This window comes from Triticum aestivum, chromosome 1B (genome assembly GCF_018294505.1).
Source record: "Triticum aestivum cultivar Chinese Spring chromosome 1B, IWGSC CS RefSeq v2.1, whole genome shotgun sequence".
Taxonomy (NCBI): domain Eukaryota; kingdom Viridiplantae; phylum Streptophyta; class Magnoliopsida; order Poales; family Poaceae; genus Triticum; species Triticum aestivum.
This window is the reverse complement of record NC_057795.1, coordinates 476,610,607-476,616,887: the sequence shown is the minus strand read 5'-3', so window position 1 is coordinate 476,616,887 and position 6,281 is coordinate 476,610,607.

Here is a 6,281-nt window from a genome sequence, read left to right as displayed (position 1 = left end):
TTATCCAAAGATTGGTCATGCGAGTGTTGAGCTTATTGCAAGCATGTCTTGAATAAGAAGGTTGTGTGATCATTCATGTTTACCTTCAATACATCATCCAAATGAAGAGAGTTGCAAAGATTTAAGGTTGATCAGGACTAAGTCAATAGTGAATCAAGTTGATCAACTCACAAAGCATAGAAGATGTACCGAGAGGGATCAAGTGATCCCATGGTATGGTAAGCATTGTCCATTGCACTTTGTGTACTAACCCATGGTCTATGTGAGAGTTCTATGTGGGGTTAGGTACGTATCCATGGGCTTGCATCAAGAGGAAGATATCATACAACCCATGGAAAGGATGACATCAAGTGGTGATCGTCATCAAGATTGCCGTGTGCAAGTTCAAGTGGAGCATCACGAAGAGATCAAGTGCTTGAATCTTTCCATCCATTGTGGTGTCAATGGACTTGTGAAGATGAGCCGAAGAGTGGCTCACCCATAGTGGACTATGGGGGAGCAATCATCTAGTCTTCATCGAGCCAACGCAATCAAGAAAGGTGGTCCATCTTGAGGGAGTCAAGATCGTCATCATCTAGCTCAAGTGGACCATGTGCAAGGCAAAGGTTTGCCCTTGATAGGTTTTCTATTTTACCGGTCTCATGGTGGTAGTAGGGAGACCGGGTTATATGATCGTTTGCCGTACTATCAAGAGGGGCTCTCAAGTTGGTAGCTTGATCGTATCGTTAGTAGAGAGCTCAAACCTTTGCATCCTTGCATCATGTTTCTTGGTTCTTGTTTGGTTCTCTTTGTGAGTCTTAGAGCTTATGGTCATCTTGATGACAAGTTTGAGTTCATCGAAAACGGAGTTCACATGCGTCTTCTATGATGTTTTCGGTGTTGGAGGTTTTACCGGTCTTTTCCGAGGAAGGGTTCTCACCATTTTCCTTTGGGACTTTTCTCATTTGCTTATTCTTGATATTTCTATCAAGATTGTGTTAGCCCATGTCGTTAGCTTTCCAACAAACTTGGTTTCGTTGAATTCGGAGTCCGTTTGCAAAAGTTGTGGCTGTTTTGGTAAAGGCTGCAGCGGTACTACCGCGACTAGAGCGGATGTAATTTTTTACTACCGCTCCAGAGCAGTACTACCGCGGCTCCTGAGCGGTAGTACCGCCCCAGAGCAGTACTATCGCGGCTCCTAAGCAGTAGTACCGCTTCGGACCAAAATCTCGTGTTTTGCTCAGCGGAAGTAGGCACAAAAGTATTTTTTTAGTACCGCGCGCAAGCAGTAGTACCGCTACCATTTGTGGTAGTACCGTGAGGTCGAGCGGTAGTACCGTGAGGACGAGTGGTACTACCGCTCCAAAGGTTCTTTTGGCCTTTTTGCCTCTTCGATGTTGTGTTTCGAAGGGGTACTACTGCCCTAGCGGTAGTGCCGCTCCTTGGAGCGGTAGTACCACTCTGTGCGGGCTGTGAGCATAACGGTTGGATTCGGGAGCTCCTATAAAAGGGGGTCTTCTGCCCCATTCAACCTTATCCTTTGAGCTCGTGTTCTTCCCCCATTGTTGACCTTCTTCGAGCTTGCTAACTCTCAATCCCTCCATGGATTCTTGCTAGTTTTTGAGGGAAAAGAGAGAGGAGATCTAGATCCACATTTCCACCAATCACTTTCTCCTCTATGTGAGGGGAACCCCTTGGATCAAGTGATCCCATGGTATGGTAAGCATTGTCCATTGCACTTTGTGTACAAACCCATGGTCTATGTGAGAGTTCTATGTGGGGTTAGGTACGTATCCATGGGCTTGCATCAAGAGGAAGATATCATACAACCCATGGAAAGGATGACATCAAGTGGTGATCGTCATCAAGATTGCCGTGTGCAAGTTCAAGTGGAGCATCACGAAGAGATCAAGTGCTTGAATCTTTCCATCCATTGTGGTGTCAATGGACTTGTGAAGATGAGCCGAAGAGTGGCTCACCCATAGTGGACTATGGGGGAGCAATCATCTAGTCTTCATCGAGCCAACGCAATCAAGAAAGGTGGTCCATCTTGAGGGAGTCAAGATCGTCATCATCTAGCTCAAGTGGACCATGTGCAAGGCAAAGGTTTGCCCTTGATAGGTTTTCTATTTTACCTGTCTCATGGTGGTAGTAGGGAGACCGGGTTATATGATCGTTTGTCGTACTATCAAGGGGGGCTCTCAAGTTGGTAGCTTGATCGTATCGTTAGTAGAGAGCTCAAACCCTTGCATCCTTGTATCATGTTTCTTGGTTCTTGTTTGGTTCTCTTTGTGAGTCTTAGATCTTATGGTCATCTTGATGACAAGCTTGAGTTCATCGAAAATGGAGTTCACATGCGTCTTCTATGACGTTTTCGGTGTTGGAGGTTTTACCGATCTTTTCCGAGGAAGGGTTCTAACCATTTTTCTTTGGGACTTTTCTCATTTACTTATTCTTGATATTTCTATCAATATTGTGTTAGCCCATGTCGTTAGCTTTCCAACAAACTTGGTTTCGTTGAATTCGGAGTCCGTTTGCAAAAGTTGTGGCTGTTTTGGTAAAGGCTGCAGCGGTACTACCGCGACTAGAGCGGATGTAATTTTTTACTACCGCTCCAGAGAAGTACTACCGCGGCTCCTGAGCGGTAGAACCGCCCCAGAGCAGTACTATCGCGGCTCCTAAGCAGTAGTACCGCTTCGGACCAAAATCTCGTGTTTTGCTCAGCGGAAGTAGGCACAAAAGTAATTTTTTTAGTACCGCTCGCAAGCAGTAGTACCGCTACCATTTGTGGTAGTACCGTGAGGTCGAGCGGTAGTACCGTGAGGACGAGCGGTACTACCGCTCCAAAGGTTCTTTTGGCCTTTTTGCCTCTTCGATGTTGTGTTTCGAAGGGGTACTACCGCCCTAGCGGTAGTACCGCTCCTTGGAGCGGTAGTACCACTCTGTGCGGGCTGTGAGCATAACGGTTGGATTCGGGAGCTCCTATAAAAGGGGGTCTTCTTCCCCATTCAACCTTATCCTTTGAGCTCGTGTTCTTCCCCCATTGTTGACCTTCTTCGAGCTTGCTAACTCTCTATCCCTCCATGGATTCTTGCTAGTTTTTGAGGGAAAAGAGAGAGGAGATCTAGATCCACATTTCCACCAATCACTTTCTCCTCTATGTGAGGGGAACCCCTTGGATCTAGTTCTTGGAGTTCTTGGTGTTCTCCTTCTTGTTATTCCTCTCATTTTCCTCCCTAGCATTAGTTGCTTCGGTGGGATTTGAGAGAGAAGGACTTGGGCACTCCGTGTGCCCTTGCCATTGCATTTGGTGCATCGGTTTGAGTTCTCCACGATGATACGTGGAAGTTACAAGTTGAGAAGCTTATTACTCTTGGGTGATTGGTGCCCTTGAGCTTGTTCCTCTTGGGTGCTTGGGCGCCCTAGACGGTTGGTGGTGTTCGGAGCTCAATCATTGTGGTGTAAAGCTCCGGGCAAGCGTCGGGGTCTCCAATTAGGTTGTGGAGATCGCCCCGAGCAATTTGACGGGTACCGGTGACCGCCCCCAAGGGTTTCCAAAGTGTACGAGTTTGGTGACCGCCCCAAGGGTCGCCATTTGTACGGGTTCGGTGACCGCCCTCAAGGGTCCCTTAGTGGAATCATGCCATCTTGCATTGTGCGAGGGCGTGAGGAGATTACGGTGGCCCTAGTGGCTTCTTGGGGAGCATTATGCCTCCACACCGCTCCAAACGGAGATTAGCATCCGCAAGGGTGTGAACTTCGGGATACATCATCGTCTCCGCGTGCCTCGGTTATCTCTTACCCGAGCCCCTTTACTTATGCACTTTACTTTGTGATAGCCATATTGTTCTTTGTCATATATCTTGCTATCACATAGTTGCTTATCTTGCTTAGCATAAGTTGTTGGTGCACATAGGTGAGCCTAGTTGTTGTAGGTTTTGTGCTTGACAAATTAACCGCTAGGTTTATTCCGCATTTGTTCAAGCCTAAACCGTAATTATTTTAAAGCGCATATTCACCCCCCTCCCTCTAGGCGACATCCTCGATCTTTCAATTGGTATCAGAGCCTCGTATCTCTTTATTAGGCTTTACCGCCTAGAGAGTAAAGATGTCGACTAGGGGATTAGGATTCTCTGACACTCTTAGTTTCGATGGCACAAATTTTGATGTTTGGGTAATTCACATGCTTAATCTCTTTAGGGTCATGGACCCAAATTTAGAGCGAATTGTAGATATGGGTTTTTCTCCTCCAAAGGATCCCCAAAGATTATCTTTAGAGGATGAGAAAAACTCTTATCTCAATGCTCAAGCTTCTAATGTGCTTTTCGATGCTTTGAGCAATGTAGTTATATTTCAACTCATGCCGTTCCGAGATGCTCATGAGTTGTGGACGAAGCTTCAAGATAAATATGGTGTGTCCAAGATTTGTGGGGATGATTGTTCTCCCTCCACCTCCGGTCGTATAGTCTTCTCAACTTCTTCTACTTCACCTACATGTGGTTTGCCACAAGGTAATGACATGGTGAGTAGTGTTGGTCATTGCAATGATGATAGTATGCTTATTGTGGATGATCCTTCATCACTATATTATTGCAATGCTCCTTCTTTGGGCTTTAACACTCCGAGCACTCCAAATGTTTCACATGCTTGTGTTGATAGTCCTTGCATATCATGTAGAAATTGCTTGACTAAATCTCATGATGATATGCTTGCTATGTCTTGTTGCCATGATAAAAATGCATCTATTTCCTCGAATTGTTGTGCTAACAATGTAGTGGAAACCGAACACTCCATGGAACAAGATGTGGTGTTTAATGGTGCCTCAAGGGATCCTACATCATCATCTATTGCTTTTTGCCTTATGGCTAAGGCGTCAAGGTATCTCCTACTTTGTACCCCAATATGTCTCTTGATGATGATGTTGATGCTAATGATGATGAGGATAATGATGAAGAGAATGATAATGTTGCCTCCTTAAAAACTAAGGGGGAAATGATTTTTAAAGCTCTTCATAAAAATAAAATTGCTCGTTCCAACTTCATGGAAATAATGTCCATTGCCATTGATGGCAAGAAATACATTGAGGAGTTGGAATCTCATCTAGAGGAGCATGAGGCCACCATTGATAAAATGGAAGGTCATGGGTGTGATTACGCTAATGAGATTGCAGACCTCTCTCAAGCTCTTGAACTTGAACAAACCACCAAGGAATCTCTTGAGGAGACTTTTGCTCTAGAATTGTCTAAAGTGAAGGAATCTACTGATAGAGCTCTTAAGGTGGCCAATGTTTTTGAAACTAAAAATGCTAAGCTTGAAGTTGCTCATGCTAGACTCCTTGAGGATTTTGAGCACCTCGAAAATGGCTTAAGGGTCATCAAGGGTGAGCTCATCAAACTCACCGAGTCTCATGCTCAACTTGAAGCTTCTTATTTAAAAGAGCTTGCCAAGTTGCCTTCTCCTCTTGTTGTTAATGATGATGCTTGTGCTACTAATTCTATTACTTGTGAAGCATCCATTTTGAAGGAGAATGTTGAGCTACGGGCTCAACTTGAGGTGCTATCTTGCAATTATGGGAAATTGGAAGAAAGTCATGAAAAGCTCTCAAGCTCTCATGATGATCTTCTAGTATCCCATAGTGTGCTAAAGATAGCTCATGAGGCCATGATTGCTAAGGTAACATCTAGTGAGCCTCATGTGGATACTAGCACTACTTCTAGTCAAAATAGTATATTGCCATGTGCTAGTCCTTGTAATTCATCTACTCACAATGTTGGTACATCTTGTGATGAATTGCTTTCCTTGCCTTGTTGCTCTAACGATGAAGCTTATACTTCCTCTAGTACTTGTGTTGAGACTAACCATGTAGAGGAAATCAAAGAACTCAAGGCCCAAGTCACTTCTTTGAAAAAAGACTTGGAAATGTGTCATGAAGGGAAGGCCACACTCAACAATATCTTGAGTGTGCAAAAATCCCCCAATGACAAAGGTGGACTTGGATTCAACTCCAACAAGAAGAAGAAGTCCAAGTTGAACAAGAAGAAGAGCCAAGAACAAGTCAAGAATTCGGCCAAGATTGTTTGCTTCAAGTGCAAAGTTGAAGGGCATCATGTTAGATCTTGCCCATTGAAGAAGAAGGCTATTAGTGTCAAGCAACAAGGGAAGAGGGCACAAGTTCAATCTCATGCTCAACATCAAGTTGAAGAAAGGCCTCTTCCCAAGAAGACTCAAGTTAATGCTTCTCAATTGAGAAATCAAGTGAGAAGAAAGTGAAGAGTAGACGTTGCTACTTATGTCGTGAGAAA